This window comes from Passer montanus, unplaced genomic scaffold (assembly GCF_014805655.1).
Source record: "Passer montanus isolate IOZ18808 unplaced genomic scaffold, ASM1480565v1 scaffold1, whole genome shotgun sequence".
Taxonomy (NCBI): Eukaryota; Metazoa; Chordata; class Aves; order Passeriformes; family Passeridae; genus Passer; species Passer montanus.
In genome coordinates this window covers 13580349-13601461 of record NW_024356504.1, presented here as the reverse complement: position 1 = coordinate 13601461, position 21113 = coordinate 13580349, and positions in this window count along the sequence as shown.

The window sequence follows — 21113 nt, the reverse complement described above, 5'->3', positions numbered from 1 at the left end:
TGGCATGCCTCTGGCCCCCCCTCCCCCACGGACTGAGAACATCTGGAAGCATTCACAGTCCAAGCACAACCTGGCTCAAGTCCCAAAGTGGAGGGAAAACAAACCAGGGAGCCCGGGAAGTGAGAGCAAGGTTCACTGAGGCACACCAAGGACCTGCTTCGGATGTTTCTTCTCTTCTCTCTGCTGTGTGATGGGAGTGCTACGAGGTGAAGAGATGCACCTGCCCGCTGGCTCCACGCTCTGTCTCTCTGGCATCACCAGAAACACTATCATCCATGCAATGGGTCTCTCTCATGGACTGTTTTCCTTTCTGTCTTCAAGAAGGACTGTGTCCTGGTCTCAAACTCCATATTCAAATATTTCAAGACTTGGTCTTTTCCAGCCTTCTGAAGCTGGTCTCCTGTTTCCCAGGATCAGACATGCCAGTGCATCCTGCGTGCCTTGAGAGAGCATTCAGCCCCACTGCCATTTGGAAAGGCACTTCATCTGCCAGGGAAGGGCTGTTCTCTCTTAACACCAGTGCTCAGTCATGGCCCATTTTCAGGCACCTCTTTCAGCCAGTGGAAACAGTTCAGTACCTGCCAGAGGAAAATTCAGGCCATGCACTTCACACACTGACAGCATTCTGAGGCACTGGTCTGCCTTTGCTGACTTTGCTCTGGAGGGATGGGCACCACTTCCCAAACTGATGCTGCAGCAGGCAGAGAGGTCAGTGCCAGCTGGCTGAGACAGCACACAGCTCAGCATAATCCACCCTACTTCTGAGGTGGGTTTTCTAGGCTATGGTCAGTTCCATGCTGGCCTAGCTTGATTAGTAATGTGCTCCAGATATCTGGTTTAAAAGCTGAAGCTCAAAAAAGTGAGGAAATCAAAGAGACTGGCTTGGTGTAGAAGAAAATATGGATTGGCCTTCACAATTTTTTTCCTGATAGTTGTGTTCATAATGAAAGATGATGCCATGGCAGAGGCATGTATGGACCAAATGTGCATGATTTATAGCCTAACATAAGTCCTTCATTCAGACTTTCATCCAACATTACAGAAAGCAGGAACAGTCTTTCTAGGTGTATCCTTGGAGGAAAAGAGCAGAAAAAAATTGTGTAGAAAGTTTTGGATTATTTTTTTGGCTTCTGTTCTGTTCCACATACACATAAAGGCAAAGAGATAAAGACAGGAAATAGGCCCTCACTATGTTGGTTTTCTACTCTAATTGAAGTAGCAGAGACCCACAAGGCATGCAGCACAACTGTGGTCTGATTCCACCTCAGCTTTCTGGATTAAGTTCATCAGCAACAGACCATTCCTTCATTTGCAGATGGCTCAGAGTAAAGTACATATCAGAGAAATAGCAGAAGAATGTTTGTCCTAATCTGGAGTAGAGAGGGGATGGATTTTGCAGTGCCTGGTGCCTACAGCTCATGTTAACTCCAAGTCTTGAGCAAGATCCTTGGCTTTTCAACACGGTGGGAACAGCAATCTCTTGTTTCTTTTACTCATGGGCGTCAGGGGTGACTCTGCCAGCTCTGTCTGACCTTTGCTAATTTACCCAATTCTCCCCTTGCATACACTTGTTCACACCTGAATATTGTTCCTTACTCTTTTGACACACCTGGAACTTAGAAGGCAGAGAAGATGTTTGCTACCATGAATCCACCCCAGGAGAGAACCACGGAAATCTGGTGGGGAGAGCTTGTTATACAAAGAATAAATGGGGTTGAAAGTTCTCCACCAGGACACAGGTATCCTGGTAGACAAGGACATATCTTCATTTCAGACAACATAAATCAGAATTCAATGTTGGTTTCATGCTTTATGGGGTGAATTTCATGGCAATAGATAAGCTTGTATTCTGGGAGACCAAGACAAGTCCTTTTATGAGGTCAGGTCAAGCAGGTACAGAACCAGCAAAAATACCCTTCCTGCTCTCTCAACTCACTTTAGCTCTGCTGCTAAGGTTAAACAACACTGAGAATAAAGAAATTCCTTCATTTTTTTCTAGCTTCAGCTGGAAGGCTCTCAGATCTGAACTCAGCTAAATAAGCCATTTTTTTCAAAGCTGGATTTTACAGAGGAGAAAAGCTAATCCAGAGAGCACAGTCATACAGAATGCATGCTGTCACTCCTCTATGCCATAGTGTGCCTTCTGCTAGAGGGGCAGAGTGGATATGCAGAGCTCAGAGGAGGAGCTCTCCTTCCTGCTCATACACATACAATTGCCTGGGCAGGGTACATTTGTCAGCACAGGTCTGCTCTGCCCCCACCTCCATGCTGAAGGCAAAGGAGGTTGTGGCTCAGTGGCCAATTTCAAGTTAACCAGTCCCCAGCTGCTCTTGGGGCCAGGTTGCTGCTCTGTTCCCCCTGTTAATGATCAGCTCCTTGGATGTGTTGTGTAGGTTCCCTTGCTTTGCACCTCATCACAACCTGATGTCTTAGTCAGTCCCAAAAGAGTTAATAGATCTGCCCCACTGCTGTGGCATTTTTCCCTCCATACAAAGCAAAACACAAAAGGTTGTGTTGAGGGGCCTGGTATATTTGTTAGGGTGCTCAAAAAAAGGTACTGACAAAGCATATTTTTGCCTAATGAGGGAAAGAGAGGGAGAGAAAAAAACAACCCTGGGGAATCCCCATCCATTATAGTTTCATTATTTTTTTCACTCAAAGAAACAAACAATGTAACTTTGGTACAGCATTTGGGATTTTTCTGATCAGGATGGTTAGGTGCTGTCTGAAATCCACACACCCATGGTTTCACTTTGGTTTTTTGACAATGCTTCATATGCCAACCTCAAAGACAACCACAGCAACTATTAAATGTGCAGCTGAACTTGGTAATGCCCTTTTCCCACTTTCCAAGAGTTCCAGGGTAAAGCCTGGTCTGTGCAGGCCAGAAAATGCAGAACCTCTAGATGCTCCAGTAGAGGCTGAAGGTGAGAGAGATTTAAGGTCCCTGTCACAGGTCCCTGATCACACTAGAATTCTGGAGACCTAACCTTGGCCAGGGCAGAACTGATTACTGTTATATCTGGCAGTGGATGGGGAAAGGAGCATCTCCAGAGATAAGTTTATCCAGCCTTTCTTGCTTCATTCCTGAAAGGCAATGAACCCTTCTAGCCTAAAAAAGAAAATAAATCTATTCTCTATTCACTGATCCCAAGCTTTCCTGTGCTAAGCATCACATACCCTACACTCTTCATTTTATTTCAAAAAAACAAGCAAGCAACAAAACACCACTGCATGCATATATTGACTTTATCTTAATCCTGATTCCCCAGAGGGGCAGGACTCTTGTAATATACCACTGTTTCCTTATGGAACAGGAACACAACTTGGACATATCAAGTTCCAACCCACAGGGAGGGTTTATGAGCCAGCCATAAGAGCCTGAAACACGACTCCAAGATGTGTCTTTGAGAATATTGCCACTGAAAGCTCCTCAACTGAAAATGCTTCATATAAAAACCTTAACTGGAACAGCCGAAGGAGAATGCTGGTGTCTGAGTACAGACTGAGGAATCAGCACATTCATTTAAAATTCAGATGCCAGCACTAAGACACATATGGAAACAGGCTCTATCCCTTCTAATATATATGATCATGGGGATCGGGTTCCTTGCAGGACCCAAGCCTCAGACAGACAGGAGATTTAGGCAATGGATGACCTTGAAAATGCTGCAGCATAAATCAACATGGAAATCCAGGAGGGTGGGTCTGTTTTCCCCATATGAATATTTAAAGAACACTCATTTTTTCTAAGTGATAGATGACAAGCAGGTGGCTTGAAAACGGGAAGTATTCTTGCCATTTGTTCTGGGAGATTTCTTCACAGGTTTTGCATTTACTTCTTTATCTACTTATTTATTTATTGGTGGCTTGCCATCTTATTCTCCAAGGCCAGGAGTTGGTTTTGGAAACTTTCCTGGAGAACGGCGCTCCTGCTCTGGGATTGCTTTCTAAGTCTGGTTTTGATTTTAAGCAAGCAAGATCTGATTTCCCTGCTTTGCTCCAAGCTACCTTGCAGACCACGCTCTGGACCAGACCCTCAGCGCTCACTACACGGTGCTGATTTTGTTAGTGCATGAATACAGCCAGATCTGGTCAGCCCAAAGGACCCAATACCTTTTCTTTGACATTATGCAGTAACAGGTGCCCAGAGAATATCAGGGCCAGGCAAGTGCACAGTGATGCTGCCCAAGAGTGTTGTCCCACTCCCCAATAAGACAGTGGCCCTGTGCTTAAAAGCCCTTTATTTATCCAGTTAGTTTTTGAATCCATGCCAGCATTTTGGCCTCCCTAGCCTCCTGTGGCAAGGAGCTCCTTTGGTTAAATTTTGGGAGTTTAAATTTTTCTCCTTGCTTGTTTGTGTTCTTCATGCTTTTCCTGCTTTTACAGATATTTATAAAATCTTCTCCTGGGCACCTTGCTTCCCAGCTGAAGAGCTCTAGTCTGCTTATTTCTCTTACAAAAGCTCTCCCCTGCTTCTGACCCCCTCTGTCAAAGGGGCATGAGACACAGGCATGAAATCCCATCAGTCAGTCCCACCACTGATGGGTCTGGGGAGTGGGGCAAGGCTGTTCCTGACACTGCTGTGGCAGAGCTTGTACACACACATCTCTAGCCAGCACAAACATGTCTACAAAGGGCATCGTTTTTAAAACCTCTGTGGTTTTAAAACATGGATAGGAACTGGAAGGAAAACACAAGTCATAAAGCAGAGGGCAAGATACTTTCCTCAGATAACCTGGTGACTGCAAAGTCCATCAGCAGGATAGGTTAAATAAACAAATGCCTAAGATATATTATCCAGGTATTAATGGAGACATCCACCCAAGCCATTTCCTGGACCCAGGCACAGGGTTAGGAGCAGGCAGATGAAAAGCACTGGGAAAGCACTCTCCACTGCACAAAGCAGTACTGGGACAGGGCCTAGAGAGATACTGGCAGGGAGAAAAAGCCTTGGTCTACCCCGGTTTATTTCCTCCCACTCCTCATTAGCATGAATAATAATGAGGTAACACGAGGAGGGGGCGTTGCTGGCAAGGCTGGTGACAGACCTAGTGAGTCCCTGAGGAGAGTGTGTGCAATTATCTGAATGAAGTAAGACTGAAGCCAGAGATAACCAGTACAAATAAATGAGCAGAGATGAGATCAGGCTGATGTCATTCACCCCAGGCAAATTTTGGATCTCTCTTCAGGCGGAAGTTTCACTAACCAGCACAGTGGAAATAGGAAATTGAAAACAAGCCTCCGACCCATGAATTTCACCACTGAGTGCTAACACAACCGTCTCCCCAAAGCCAAGGAAGAGGCCAAGTGGGGGAGAAAAGATCAGGTTCTCATTTATCTCAGAACTATCTTCTAGTCCCCAGCAGTGCTCTGACATGGTTGAGTGACTTGCAATGACTCACTTCCCTTCAGCCTCCCCTTCCAAATTTCATCCACCTTATGTTAGAAGTTGGGCTTGTGGAGGTGAGACACAAACCACTCTCCAGTGGTCAAATCTAACAGTCCAGGTATTTGCCAAAGTTCCAGCAATTGTGCTAGCAATTTTTTTGAAGTGTTAAGCACCAATTGACAGCAACAGGAGTCAGAGAAACTCAACAAGCTTTTAAAGCAAAGCCAGAAAAGAAAATTGAACTACTGCTGCCTTTTTTTTCTCCCCAGTGGTACCATATGTACAGAGAGCAGAGCTGCTGACTGATGTCCCAGTGACTGACATGCAGTCTCTTGCTGAAGCCATTGGCCATGGATGCACAAGGGAGCATTCCTGTGCATCGTTTCCTTTGTTTATCTCACCAGCTGTATTTACAGATCTGCAGAATGCTCTCTACAGTTTGCAAATGACTGCCTCATACAGCTCTCTCCATCTTCAAGATTTTTATGATGTGGACCCAATCCAACGTCTAGACCAATAATGACAGCTCATATCTCAGCCAAGCCTTTTCTTAATTGTCCACAGGGCTGGCAAGGAAATATAAACATTCGTAGAAACAGCGACATTACTAAAAAGACTTTGACCAGCTGGCATCTTTCCCTGCCAGTCCTGGGGCAGCTTCTTACTGTATATTTCCTAGAGCTCAATCCAGTCTGGTCTTAAAATAGCTCAAATTATGGTGGTTCCCTGAAAAACAGAAAATGTAATGGCCAGAGATTTGCCTTCTGACTCTGTCCATTGGAGTAAAACTTTGTTACTTCTTAATTCACCTGATGACCCCTCAGCTTTTTTGGCACAGTGTGACTGGGACTGGATTTTGGGGTGTCTCTTGGGAAGGATTATCTCCCCCATCCTTTTTCCACATTGATGGGGCCACATCTCACATGCTGGAGCTCCAGAGCTGTGGGGTGTTCCAGTGTCAGCTGCAAAGTGCCTCGGTGTCATTTAGGATCTAAAGGCTCAACCATGGTGCAAAAATATTGTCCCAACAGATGGCAGCTTATATGGGAGGAAGTTTGGCTGCCCCACCATGGTATATGTCTATGCAATCTTTTCCTTAAACTTATGCTGTTCTTCTGGACCCTCCGCATCTCCTGAAGAAGGTTATGTCCATTGTTTGCAGCACAGATTTCTGTCACTTCTTTCCCCAGACAGCTGTCCTTCAATTTGGTGATCTTCTCATACTTCCACAGTTTCTCCAGCTCACTTCCAGATTTGTCTGTTCTTCCACTTTGGCTATGTACCATTGCCAAAAGCATGTGCAAGGCCAAGTGTTGTGGTACAGGTGTGACTGTACCACCAGTCCTGACAAATCCTTCCTTACATTTCTCCAAGACTGAGATTCCTGCAAAAATTGTCATGAAACTCTGAGACCATATGGTCTTGTGCCTTTGCATTCATCCCTGTATATCCACCTATTTTTGTCTTGTAGGAGACTGTAGATTTGCTGGCTTACTCTTAATTTTGCAGTTTAAATAGCAACAGGCAAAAGGAGAGAGGAGTGGGGAAGGGAACGAGTCTGGTTCCTCAGTGTTCCCTCCACATGAATGAACATTAGTAAGACAAAAACACAAACTGCTCATCTCTCTTGCACTTACAAGGAAGACCCCACCTCACCAGCCCAGACTTGGGTACCCCATCCCAGCAGGGTCTAAGCTTCACATGAAGTCTGACTCAAGCTATACTTTGTGGCATTAAATGACAGTTAAGTACTGAGCAGGCTTTATGAAAACTCCATGCTGAGAAGGAAGTTTCACCACAGCAACATTATCAGAGATCGCTGACTCAGCTGCTGCAACACCTCATTTTCAATTTCACAAAAGCTGAAGGATCCAGACTCCAATGCTGGGGGGCCTGGGGCTTCAGGATTTTAGTTGGGGCCTATGTCCCCTTGCAAATTACCCACTGAAGACACAAGCAAAGCCGTGGGGCGTCATGCAATATGAAGAATTCTACTGCAGATGGGTTGGGGTTTTTAAATAATATGATACTGTGCAATGAGCAGTTGGGAAACAGAGTTAGAGAGAGTGCCACTCCAAACCCTGCCCACTGGGAGACAGCAGCAGAGCCAAGAATTAAACCCATGGCTCCCAAGACCCATACTAGTGGCTGAGCCACAGGATCATTCCTCTCTCCTTCCTGCAATTGCCCCAGCTGAGGGCCTGCAATTTCCCTGGCATACCAGAACTCCACAGGCAGAGTAGACTTCCAAAACATCCCTGCCAGAAAGACTGAAGCAATGCTGGGGCTTGTCCCTGCAGCACAGAAAGTGCTCTCACTGCCACCCAAGACAATCTCTCTGTGCCACCCTTGCTGGCAAACCCAAGGAAGCTGCAGTTACTTCAGCCTTCCAAGTATCAGCTTGCTTTCTCAGATATTAGAAACTCAGGCAGCCCAGTTTCCTTCATCCTGTACAAAGATTTTCCCCACATCACTAAAAAAGCTCAACCATCCCCTTTCATCTGCACAGTAAGAGAAGGAGCACAGCAGCCCATCAGGGTGTCAGTGTCTGAGCTCAGGAGGTGCAATGGGAAGTTGAAACACACAGTGCCCTTGATAGGAAAGCATCAAGCTGGGCCAGTCCATCAAAAAGAGCTTCCAGCAGCAGTCACGCGTGCTCTCTTTGGTTCCCAACAGCCCTGTTGAAGCGCTCAGGTGCAATGGCAAGCACTCATTCTGAGGATGAACTCAAGTGGAAATGGATTTCAAATGTACCAGTGAGCAATGTCCACTGTGCCCCAACTCATTCAGGAACCTCACAGGAGGAAAAAAAAAAACCCACCATGTTTAAATTAATGGTGCACAGGAAGACTATTTCCAGATATTTCTGATTTCCTGACCTTGAGATTGCAAGTAGAGTACTCTATTCATTTCATTTCTATTTAGCGTAATATCAGTAGAATTCCTTCACATCTCTATTACTCAAAGGATTGTGTCAGCTCTTCTAACCACATCATTGCACTAGGAATGTGTGTTCAGCTGGACATTCACCATAAGATTGGTCTTTTGCATAGTCAACGTCTTTGGGAGAAAGGCAAAAAAAGGAAAAGCTTTCTTTTTTGTTCAGCGATAATTTGGTCACAGACACACGCATGTAGTCCTGTTAAAACCCACTTCCATGTGCAACCAACTATCACTGTTCAGCTGGTTATTAGCAGCAAAGGTTCTGAGCCAGATGGACAAATCACTGCACCCTTGTGGTAATGACAACATTGCCCTGGCACACAAATGATAGGGTTTCTACTGTCCTCTGCTTCATCATTCCCTAGAAGTCTGGGTCTCCCAGATTGGAACACAGTGCTTTAGGCTACTCTGGGCATTGGTACTACAGAAGGAAAATAGATGGGTGTCTAGATGGTTGGAGAATTGCCAAGCCAACAAAATAGCTGAGCAATACCACAGCTTAAGCCAAGAATGGATAACTCCTACATTTTTAAGAAACCCTTATATTGCCTGGCAGGTGTTCAAGGACCAGGTAAATGCAGCTTAATGTCGAAACTTTATCAATGTACCCTACCAGACCTAGCATGAGTTTATATTCCTCCCAAAAACAACACTCCCAGGATGGCAGGACCTCCTGTGACCTGGGTACTGGGACCTGCATCCAGCTTTTGGGTTGTCTGTTAGTTAACCCTAAACAAACTAAACAGAAAAAGTGAACATGAGATACAGTTTCCTCTCTCATTTGGCAATGTTCTTCATCTTGGATAAAAACATCAAGGCTTCCCAGCTCCATAAATCCTTTCTGTTTCCAAGGACAAATTAAGCAGATTGTAAACTGCTCTAGGCATTGATTCCACACAAAAATTTGCACATTTGGAGCATGACATCAATTTGGCCCATTGGTCACATGAATTCCTAGGCCTGCATTTCTCCTCTCCTTTTTGCTTCTTGCGTTATTGCTTACAGAAAAACCCACATTTCCCCCATTCCTCAAAGACTGCAGAGGAAACAAAAGCAAGGACAGGAGTGTTTCTTCCCCAAGCAAGTCCAGAAGAGTAATATAGAATGGGTAAATTTGTTCAAGTGGGAGGAATGAAAGAAAGATCACAATTGCTCTGGGAAAAACCTGGCATGGCTGTTGTTTGTTTGACACCAGCATCCAGTCTACCCAGCCTAGGCAGGACTTTCCCTGCAGGAATGTTTCCTTGCCTATCTGCCCACACCATGGGCTGCATTCATAGATCATGGTTCTCCTGCTTCTGGGGACACAAGACTGAGGTTTAGCAGGTCCATTCTTCAGTGGGCCACAAACCATTTTGAGGAATGTAAATAAAATCCATTTCCACTTGTAAACTGTAGGTAATATTTATTTTCAGACCTTCTTTGCCTAGTAGATTTGCTGCTCCTCCAAAGACAAGAGATATCTAATCCCAACCACTTCTGACCTGCCCGGTCAGAGCCACAAGGTAGCTCCTTACTCACAGCTGGGTAGGAAGCTTTGGCTGAAAGAAAATTTGAACTCACAGCCCTGCACCTGCAGAAAAATGCTTGATGTGCTTTGGTATCTTGTTCCTTTGGAAACTGCGAATTACAAACTGGATAAAAAGAACAGTGTCCATTCTACTCTGTGTATACTCTTGGAAAAATATAACCCATAGGTCTCCAACAAGTGCCCCTCCATCTAAAGCAGCAGGGACATGGACTGTGAATAGCTCTAGTTCAACAAGAGCCCTTAATGAAATGCTATGATAAAAGCAGCAAAGTGGGACAGTCATTCTTAGAGCTAACAGCAGGAAATTAAATTTGACACCTCTGTGGATATGAAATGCAAATTTTAAAAACTGTACACTCAGTTTTGGAATAATGTCATTGGAACTGCAGCAGATTTTCCATCCTTTGAAGTCTTCAGAGGAAGATTGAACCCATATTCAGATCACCTACTCTAGATGCTTCATTTAGTCATTGCACACACTGTGCACTAAAGAAAAAAAAGGCAAAAAATTCTAGTTGTCTTCTCTCCAGGGCTATAAGATCATTGAATACCTATGCAGTCAGGGAAGAGAGATAGTCATGACATGAAGTCAGTTTCCTGGAACTGCTGGCCTGCATTTTATTGTGGCAGCCTTTCTCCATGACAGGTTTTGGCTTTACCTCAAACCGGTGAATTCAACAAATTAATCAGAAGAGAAATTTCTGCAGGGTTTGGTTTATCTGCCACGTGTCAGGATTTATCTTCATAATTGTCTTTTCCAACCTTATTACTGTGCAGGGACCACTACTCAAATAGACTTTGGGAAGAACCAAGGTTCTTGGATTAAGCAGAGATTTCAACTAGATAAGTGGCAATCACCTAAAAGTTTGTTAGGGGACTTTTTTGCTAGAGCAATAGCTTTGGGGTTTTTTATCAGCTAGGACAGAGTAAAGGAGAAAACCAGAACATCACTTCTCCCTTCTTTGGGATGAACATATCCAACAGCTCCCTAATCTGTCCCCACTGGTGACAATCCCTCCTCTCCATGCATGAACACCATGACAGGAATACCCCAATAACCATTTGTGTTCAGCCAAGAAGGGGTTAATCAGGGCCAAGAGCACCTTGTAAAAAGACAAAGTGCAACCTTTGCTTATAAATCATGAGTACAGCCCCAGAACATGCCTTTAATCCTGTAATTACATTCAGAACTCACTGTTTCAGTCAAGGAAACCCTAGCTCCTCTCCAAATGGCATTCGAGCTGACCTTAAATGACATGTTAGCTCTCCAGATGACCACAGAGCTCCAGTGCTTCCAGCATCCCATTCCTGGTCTGTGGAACAGGGAGAGGGACGCTCCCAGCTGTGTCACCCTGAGTTCTGTGAGGCTCCCCTCTGGGGCCCTGCTTCCCACCAGCAGCTCCCTGAGAGAGGAAAACTGCCTGCAGCCATCAGGTTGGCTTTGTCCTTGTGGCTGACAGGGGACAGATCCTCAGCAGCCTGGGAGCAGTCAGGAGCTCAGCCATGGGCGACAGGGCAGGCATTACTGGTGGAACACAGTGTGCCTTCTTGCAGCTCTCCTCCTTTTGTGGGCACAGCCTATCCCCACCATCCCTCGGGAATAAACAGTGGTCAGCAGCAGCGTGAGGGCAAGCAGGCAGCTCCCTTTTGAATTCCAGCCCTTCTTCTGCACCAGCCTCTCCCAACAAGCAGACTGAAGTCTCTCTCTGGCCACTGAATGGCTGCAAGAGGCAGCAGAGCTCACCAGACCACCCTCAGGCTGGTCCCCTGTCAGAGTCCTGCCTGTGCCACTCAACTCGTACTCAGAGATGAAAGACTGAGAACTTCAAGAGTTTTCTACCACAGCAGAAATGTGGGCTGGTCATCTGTCCTTCGGTAATTCTTGTGCAGCCAAGGTTTTCATTTCTTCCCAAAGCATCTATAGTATTTATTTTTTTTTGTGAGCACCAGGATTATTTTCATCCCTATTCACCTCCTCTCTTTCCTGTAGAAAATGTGCACAAACAGCTTAATACACGTGTTTGGGTAAGTTTTTCAGGCCTGATCATAAACCTTCCTCAGATAGGTTTTCCTCCAGTAATTTCAGAGTCTCTCCAGGTAGTTCAGCAAGAAAAGAAAAATTATACAAAAGGGTATTCTAGTGGCAGTATAGCACCTGACTCCCAGCTGCTCTGCCCTGGGATATTTACTTGAGCTAAATCTTGCTGAATGTTTATCAGAACTTTCAGTTTCCACTGGGAAATGGAGTTGCTTCTTTCTAGACCCATTAGTCTTAGGACATAACAATGTGCTGTTTCTGAGGCATCTCAACTGGACAAATGAAGCACAGATCTTTCCAAAAGAGCGGCTGGCAAGATCCTACAATGAGCAGATGTTCTGCCAGCACCTCCTGAATTGCTGGAGTTCTTGAAGTTGTAAACAGGGTTATCACATTGCAGTGAACTCCAAGATCTCTCTGGATTGGATCCATTTTCCATCCCCTGCATGGGAGTGATCCAGGAGCTGGATGATTCATTAGCAGTGACTGGCCAGAGCACACAGCAGCAGCACATGTCCTGGGTTTTTATGGGAGTAGTTGTGTCAGTAGCAGAGTATTGTCCTCACTGCAGAAACACTGCTGTGAGCCTCACCTCACAGCTGCCTCACTGCTCTCCTTACTGAATCTTCACTTAGAAGACCTTGCCTTCCTCCTAAATTTGCTTTGTTCAGCATCTCAAGGACAGGAAATACCAAAGGCAAAGCTGGACCAACAGGTTATTGTCTGTAAGTGCCACATCAAACAATAGAATCTCAAATGTCAAATGAAAACACACACCTATGGTTCCCCTTTAAATTGTGTATCCTTCACATTGTGCAAGAAATTCAAATATTCACACCCCTCTGCCAGAAAACCTACATCTGCAGGGATGGTGTGGTGACCTGACCATCTGTCTGAGGTCAGATGAAATGCAGAGACTACCACTGTCTTATCCAGGGTCTGTAGGTTACGTACGTGTTTCAGTGTTTGTACCTGTAGGGACACCACAACAGCCTGCCAGCCCAGATGGAGAAGCAAGCTCCTTGGCTCTTCTGCTCTGGCACTACATAAGGGCAGAGGAAAGGGCAGAGGGTAATACTGGTTGGTGCAGTTGTGTAGAACTGGCTATTGAAGTCACACTTGGTTTTCAAACCTCCTATTGAAAACACTTCCTGCAGTTGAGCCAGTTCATATCAATTTCTTGAGTCCTAACCTCAACTCAGCAGCTAGGAATTCACTCCCTTCCTCTTAGAAAGCTTGAGCATAGTAGTTCTGCCAAGGATCCTGAATTTCTAAATGTGTGATAATCTTACACCTTTGCTCACAGTAATTTCTTGCTTTAAAAGTCTCCTTCAGCTTTTACAACCCATATCCCCAAATACACTCTTATTTTCTCCCTTCTCCATTGCAAAATGTTAGCATCCAGACTAGATGTGTGCCATTCCAGCAACACATGGCTGATGGCTTTTTAGGCTTGGCTCCCTCTCTGGGGGAAGACTGCCCAGAGCTGTTCTGTCCCACAGTGCTCAGGAGGGACTGCAGCTAAGAAGCATTTTTCAGAGTTACACCCCAACTTTCACAGGCCACAAATAATCAATCTTGCCCAAAGCACCATAGAAATCTTCCATCTTATGCACAGGATACATGCCACTGAGTTTTACTATTTCTCTGTAATTTCCTCCAAGCCCATATATTCCCAGTGACAGCAAGGCAGATCCATTCAGTTTAGTACGGTGAAGGGAAGAAAGAACAACAACTTCTTTATTTGAGGGTCTTCCTCCTGTTACTGCTGCTACCACAGAATGCATTTGAGCAGGTTAAACTGACCTCCATTAGCACTCTGTGCTGCTGAGATAATACCACAGCACCATAACAATTCAGATTGTCAAACTGTGGCTGTCGTGGTAAGGCAGGACCATTGTAGAACTGATTTATGTGACCAAATTGATGTGGTGTGGTTGAATTTGCCTTCAGAAATCACAGCTTTTCCACAAGAGCTCCTCCTCTCCCCTCGAGGTCTGCAGTGAGATTTTAGCAGAACAGATATCTCCAGGACAAGAGGAAGTGGACCTCACATTATGGGTTTTTTCTGCCATGCAATTTGGGGAAGGCTGAACCGAGGAAAAGGAGAGCTCAGACTCCATGCACTGACAGGAGTGGAAAATTGGCTGCAGAGCAAGAACTGACAGATAATTCTCAATGGAATTCTTTCTAAGCGGGAAGGAAGTTGCTTATGGAATACCACAAGGATTAGCACTGGGCCTGCACAGCTTTTAATTATTTATATTGCATAAATTAGAGTTGGGGAGCAACTGGAGCAGAAAAATCTCCTTACCTGGCAAGCCAACTCTTCCTCCTCCAAACCAAGCTTTTCTCCCTTTCAGACTTCTACTCTCCATTATTACCCAACCTTTTTTTTCCTCATTTTTACCTTCTTTTGCTCCAAGATTGCTATACTCCAATATGGTCTGTAGATATTGCAGCTCCACCAGCCTGTGAACTCAAAAGGAGTCACAGTCAAGGCTGTGCTGGCATTTTGACTTTTAACCTGCTCATTGCCAGTCATTAGTGACATGCACTTAGAGCCTTGCTGCAGTAGGTCACTGTGCCCTCCTGTAACAGGAGAGTTTCTGCCCCCAAAATCCAAGGAGCCATGAGCCAGATCTAGGCAGGAATCTCACATTGCCACTGATCTCTGTGTCCCAATGTCTGCTCTAGTTATCCATGAGATTGGTACCTGAGCATGACAAAATCCAGACAGGAGTTTATAAATTATCCATGAGATTGGTACCTGAGCATGACAAAATCCAGACAGGAGTTTTAGTGACTTGTGGCCTGGACAGCCTGGAGGGCTGTGCCCACCCACTCCAGTGGGAACTGGAAGCAGATGTGGGGTCTGCTACATCTGATGCCCAATCTACCAACCACCAACACTTTGGATGAGTATGATATCCAGGCTAAGTGGGACCAGACCCAGGATGCAGGTTATTTTCAGACTTGCTATGCAAGGAATTTCTGGCGCAGTGACACCTGGGAGGTGACAGAAGACAAGCTCACTTCATGCCACCATCACTGCCATAGTGTTGATTCCAAGCTGTGCAGAAGGACATAGCCACTTCCAAGGGGCATTTTTATTTCCAGTCCCACTGAAATGGGGGCTGGGGACCTGTTCTTTAATTAAAAGAAAGAAGTGACAGGGACCTGGCCACCCCTTGGCTTTGCAGAGGTGGGACCTGTCCCACTTCAATGGGTCAGCTGGCTGAAGAAATTGAACATGGGCCACCTACAGAGCCTGATTTCTGCCATTCACTCTCTTCTTTCTCAGCTGAGGCACTATCACAATTCAGTGAGGAAACCAACACAATCTGCAGCTTCACAGGGTAAGCATGCAGTCGGGAGGAAAAGTCAGGAGCTGTAAATTTTGCAGTGAAAAGAAATCATCTGAGCACTCATTTGACTCATCTTGCATTTTTCCAGCAAAGCCTTTTTTTTTTTTTTTAAGAGCTGAACTACAACACACGAGAAGAGGATACACAGCCTCAATTTACAGGCATATGAACTGCTTTCTTCAGATAAGACTAAAGAAATAAATGTTCAGCCTGGGAGTAACTCCATCAGCTCCTACACAGTCACACTAAGTCTGAATCTGATTCACAGAACAGAAGAAAACAAACAAAGTAACTCCAAAAAGGTCAAACAGCCAAAGAAAGGGAGAGGAGTGGAATGGGAAACCCAGTCAGTGGTTTTCCTCATGTCCTGAACTTCTCATAGGCCTGAACCCTGAACCCACAACGTAAGCACAGACATTTTTCATTACAGCAAAGGTATTTCAAAGCATTGGGAACTTTGGCAGTTGAGCCTAATTCTGCCCATACAGCCCCCAGGAGGAGCCAAAGGGGAGCAGTTTCATTGCTAAGGTGGCTAACTAGGATCAGATGAGACTGAGGTTTGGGGTTGCTTGTCCCTACGCTCTGCAGTCACTCATCCAGCAGCAAGGCAGGTAGAAAGTTATGGGATGCAAATGGATGTTCCCTTCAGACTGACTTTTCCCAGGAAAAGCAAATTCATTGAGGCAAAAGCTTTTCTGGCCCCAGTACATTCTCATCCAATGAAATATTGGCACTTCCACTCACAGGAATGAAGATTTCCATCCCAAACCAATGTGAGATCCTTTTTCTGACACCAGCCAAAACTTAATGCCTCAGAGGAAAGCAATAAACTGCCACAGCACACCGGGCCAATTTTGTGTGGCTAAAAGAAGAGGAGGATTGGGCTATTTCCTTCCTGGCTTCCAGGATGATCTCTTTGCTGATGCCTGAGATCTCATTACTTCCTTCTCTTGCATGACTGCAAGCACATCTGCATCTGCACTTCACTGTGTTGCAAGCCACTCTGTTTCTGAAATTTCTGGTGTCTGCTCTCCATCCTGCATGCAATGCAATCCCCTGCTGCCATGATCAGCTGCACCAGCCAAACCCCTTGTGTAACCACTGAGGTGGAGAAACAAGCATGCCTTGTGTCTGTGAGGGCACAGATTAAACAAAAATCTCCATGGCTTTGCTCTGCTCGGACAACATCACCTCCAAGCCCACGGGAGGATTGTACAGTCATTGCAGAGGGTGATGCTCACTTTGTGCCATGTAGTCACAGGCTATAACCAGGACTCACCTGGTTTTGTCTGTCACCCCCTGTGACCAGGATTTCCTGAGAAACATGACTGCTGTGATGCATGTCTGCTCTGCCATGTGTAACTTTTAACCCAGTTGGTTTCACTCAACCAACTTCCATAATGGGAACTCAGGGTGATAGCTACACATTGACATTTGGGACTGTGGGTCTAAAATTGAATCCTATTCTTATAAGAGAAATGTGATTAGCCACCAGAGCATCTACATGAGACACAACATGCTCCTTGAAGGGCCTCAGCCATGGGACTAGTTTCAGCAAGAACCTTCTGAGAAAGTAAAATGAGCCAGATGTAAGCCACAACTTTGCAGGCACTTTGGTACCCATTATCCTGCCCTGTCTCCTTCCAGCACTGAGCAGAGTGATCTCTTAGAAGGAAGAAGGATGAGGCAGAGTGGTGGAAGCAGCAGTAGCACCAGAGCACCATACTCAAACAACATGAAAGAAGAGCCATGCATGGAAAGACACAACCTACCCTGCAGTAGCTCAGCCCCAGGGCTATGTAGAGGACAGAAAGCCTCCTTACAGTGAAGTCAGGCTGCAGTGGAAAAGCTTTGGCTAGGAAAGGAAAAATCTTTTGTGTGGAGGCTTAATTACACGCATGATGCGTCCTTTCTGAGGAACATTGAAAAGGGCAAAGTGTTTCCATTGAAACAATAACAGAAAGGGAAAGTTTCCATGACCCTGTTCTCAGGATAAACAGAGAGATGGGTGGCAAGGGCTCATAGTCTATTGTTTGCTGACAACTTTGCTTTGTATTTCTGAAACCAACCAATCAAGAACCCAGAGGGCTGCCAGACTGCCTGCAAATCCCACCTTCTCATCCCTCCTGTTTTACAAAGTGCCTTTTATTTTTAACAGTATTCCCTAAATGAACAGGCTTATGCAACCTCACTCATTCTCCATCTGCCCCTCTCCTTAGCAGCCCTGAAACCCACAGGCCCTTTCCACTGAGTTTGCTCAAAGAGAAGAGGTCTCAAGGACAGGAAGCTGCTGTCAGACATGTGAAAAGGATTTAGAGAGAGGATACAGTCTGTATTAGGGATGTGGGTGTATCAGGGATCTCACAGGAGGGTGAGAGATGAACTCAGCCATATCAATCCCCATACAGGTGCACCATCATTTACTACACTACATTTATGCTCTCTAGCCAGGCTGCCCAAGGGTCACAGCCTGATCAAGGATTAGCAAGAGCTAATTATGCACCAAGCCAGTATCAAACCCCACTTCCCACAGCATCTGAGGTGCTGCATCCCTCTGAGCCGAGATGCTGTTGGGCTTGGAGATGCCTCTGGACTACCCATGGGAACACTAGAAAGCAAGAAAGCCTTGCTGGAGTAAAACAGCTAACAGAACCTCACCAACAGCCACAGGCAGAATGCAAACTCAGTGCCAAAGAAGTCACAGCCTGTGAGACTTCATCCTGAGCATCCTAGCTCTGCTAGGACTGTCTCTGTGCTCCCCAGGAGTGATAGGAAAGGACCTACGTTTCCTTACAAAGAGTCTGGCAGGAGCTGGTAAATGCTTTTGGGTGGCCTCACTCTTTGAGAGAAGAGCATCTCCAGCAGAGCAGAATCAAAGGCTTTACAAAGCTTTGTATGGGTGCTGTGCTCTGGGGTGTGTCTCTACTACAAGTCCCTGGAGAAGAGAAGTAAGGACTCTTCACTGAGTTTCTGACCTGGCCCTAGGAAACAGTTCATAGAAATGTTCCTCACAGCCTGGTTTAATGTTCTTGTACCTCGGGGCTGTGTCTGGTGGTCTCTGTCTCTTTGATGGGGTGACAGCTCCCCTCTCTTCCCAGAAGGAAGACATGATTATGCAATGTTTCCATCATCACAGAAGGGGAAAACAAGAAGCTTCCCCATGGATCTATGGCATGGCTGGACTCAGAGCCACTCGGCCAGAGGTCTTACCCTGTTAGCAACAACTTGCCAGCCTCTCCATGCCTCATTTTTCCAGCAGAGCCCTCTGAATCCTATTGCTCCAGCAGCTGCAATGCTCAGATCCCAGAAACACTGGGACTGACACCAGTAGATTTGTTGCAGCCTCCCTCATTTTGCAAGACTGTTTCAGGCACTCATTTCTCTGGGGGACATTATTGATGTTCCCAAACAGAATCACTAGCAGAGACCAAGATTCTCAGGCTGCCACCTCCTATTGCAGCAGCAAGAAACCAAATGAACAAGCCTTGGCTTCAGGGAAAGGGCTGAGCCCATCAGCTCCCTCACACTACCATGGGAGCGCAAAGCTGAGCACCCCTGCCCTTTTCTCCACACCCACCAAGGAGTGGGTGCTGTGGGCATGAAGCATCTCTGTGGTTCAACTTCCTGGCAAAGGGTAGTCCCATTTGGATGGCATCCCCAAGTTTTCCCCACTCCTGCCTCTCTGCCAGCCAGACTCCATCTCCCTAGCTGTCACTTTGTCATGTGTCTTCTCATTCCCGTCTGTGCTGAGGCTCCTCCATCCACTATCAGGCAGTGGAGCTCATCACAAATTGCTGACTCCCTCTGTCTGCAGAAACATGCCTCATCATTGGGGAGTGGGCAAGAAGAGGTCTCTAGTTCTGTGCCAAACACACACACCCTCCAACTCTGATTGTTTTCCCTGCAAGGCTGCCGCGGCTCCAAGGAAAGCTCCCTGAACCCACAGAGCAGCTACTGGCTCAGACAACACAGCTTCAGGGCCCTAAGCCCAGCTGTGGCTCTGTGCCCCAGCCCCTGCACTCACACACATTTTCCACTTCACACAGATGCTGCTCAGCTAACCAGAGGCCAGGCTGCAGGAGTCAGCAAACCTCCAAAGGCAAGGCCAGGAAGGAAGAATACTCAGGGGCAGGCAGCCCCTCTGTCCTGAGCATCCCTCTCAGCAAGGAGCAGCACTGCCTCACGGGAGGCACCTCTCACTGTCTTCCTGATGGTGCAATTTCAAGAACAAACCTCTATCTGCAGCCAGTTTACCTCCCCACTCTTGCTGCAGAGCAATTTTCAATCACCAACGTATTTACATTCCTTCTCTTCCCTAGGAGAACTTTCAATAACCTGCTGAAATCCATCAGCCCTTTCCTGGAACTTCCAGGTACCTGTTGGCCTCTCTAAGATGGAGAAGACCAGTTTTTTGCTCTTGTTTCACCAAAGAGCTGTGAAAAGATTCACCACTTGGAGCTTTGCTTCTCTCCTGTCTCCTCAAAAAATGGCACTGGAATTGAGGCTGAGGGCAGATGCTTCAGCTGGGACCCCTGGAAAGACAAAATAGCCATTAGCCTTCAACTAGTGTTATGGAGAAACACTGTGCCCACTGTTCTTCCAGAGGTTAACTGGGAAGATCTGTGGTGGTTATCCTACCTGACAGACTAAAACTGAGCAGCATCGGTGATTCCAGATTCTCTTCCTTCCTAGGAAGGACCAGGTAAAATATCTTGTCTTTAAGTGTGACACGGCTGGGGGAGCTCTCAACAGATCTATGTTTTTAATATGCTCACAGCCTCCTTCAAAATAGATAAAATGCAAAATCTGGTGTCTCCCCCAAAACCACTGAAACCTTTTATATACATATATTGCTGCCAAGTCCAGCCCAGGACAGTCAAGACGAGTGTTAAAGCAGCCCTTTACCTGCTGGATTCACACCCCTTTTCCTACCTGCATTGTTGTTTCTTCCACAGCTGCTCTTGCTTCAGCGTGGCCATTGCTCAGAGCTAAATCAGCATAGCCTGTGTTTCTGCAGGTAAGCACCTAACAGCTTGGGCTCTGTGCTGAGACTTGAGAAGTGAATATACAGGGACCACCTGAACCACGCTTCTTTGTGTGACCAAGCTCTCATTTGATCTTAAACTGCAAAAAAACCCTCCCTTACAGGGATTCTTCTGTGCTTCTTTTGGTTTCTGCCCTACACAAGATGGGCTTCTTGGTGCCTCCCAGTGCCTACCCATGAGGAATCTTATGTACAGAACTGCCATGAAAACAGGGTGGACTCTGGTGCAAGGGGAAGATTTATTTTGCTGGAATTGCCTGAGTGAACTACTTCAAATACAGGAAAGGCTGTGAATGCCCCCCAGATCTCAATGTCATTTTCCAGCATGCCTTCCCCTCCACTCCATGAGTGGAAACTGTCCAAGTTTGCAGCTGCTTGAAGGTGACTGGGTAAACATACAAAATACCACTGCAAAAAAAACCCAACTAAGCAAATAAAATTTTGAAACATGATGTCATTTAGCCAGCACAGTCACAGTCTCAGTGTAAGCTCCACCAAAGGGCAACCAAGAATCTGGGAAGAAAGCAGAGCTTGATCTCATCTGCAATTTCACAGAGCCTCTGACATTAGCAGGAAAAATGAAATCCCCAGACAGGCGAGAGGTGAAAGTCCTGCATTGTTTTGTCCAGTTTTTGCTAAAGCCTCTAAGAGCAGGACAGAAAAAATCCACCTTTTTGAGTCCTGACAGCAGACTTTTTTACAAGAGGGTGTTTTTCTTTATTGGACTGAGCACCAGCAATGAGAAACACAATTCATGTTGATCTTTACCAGGAAGGCCATGGAATGAGTGGCTGGAG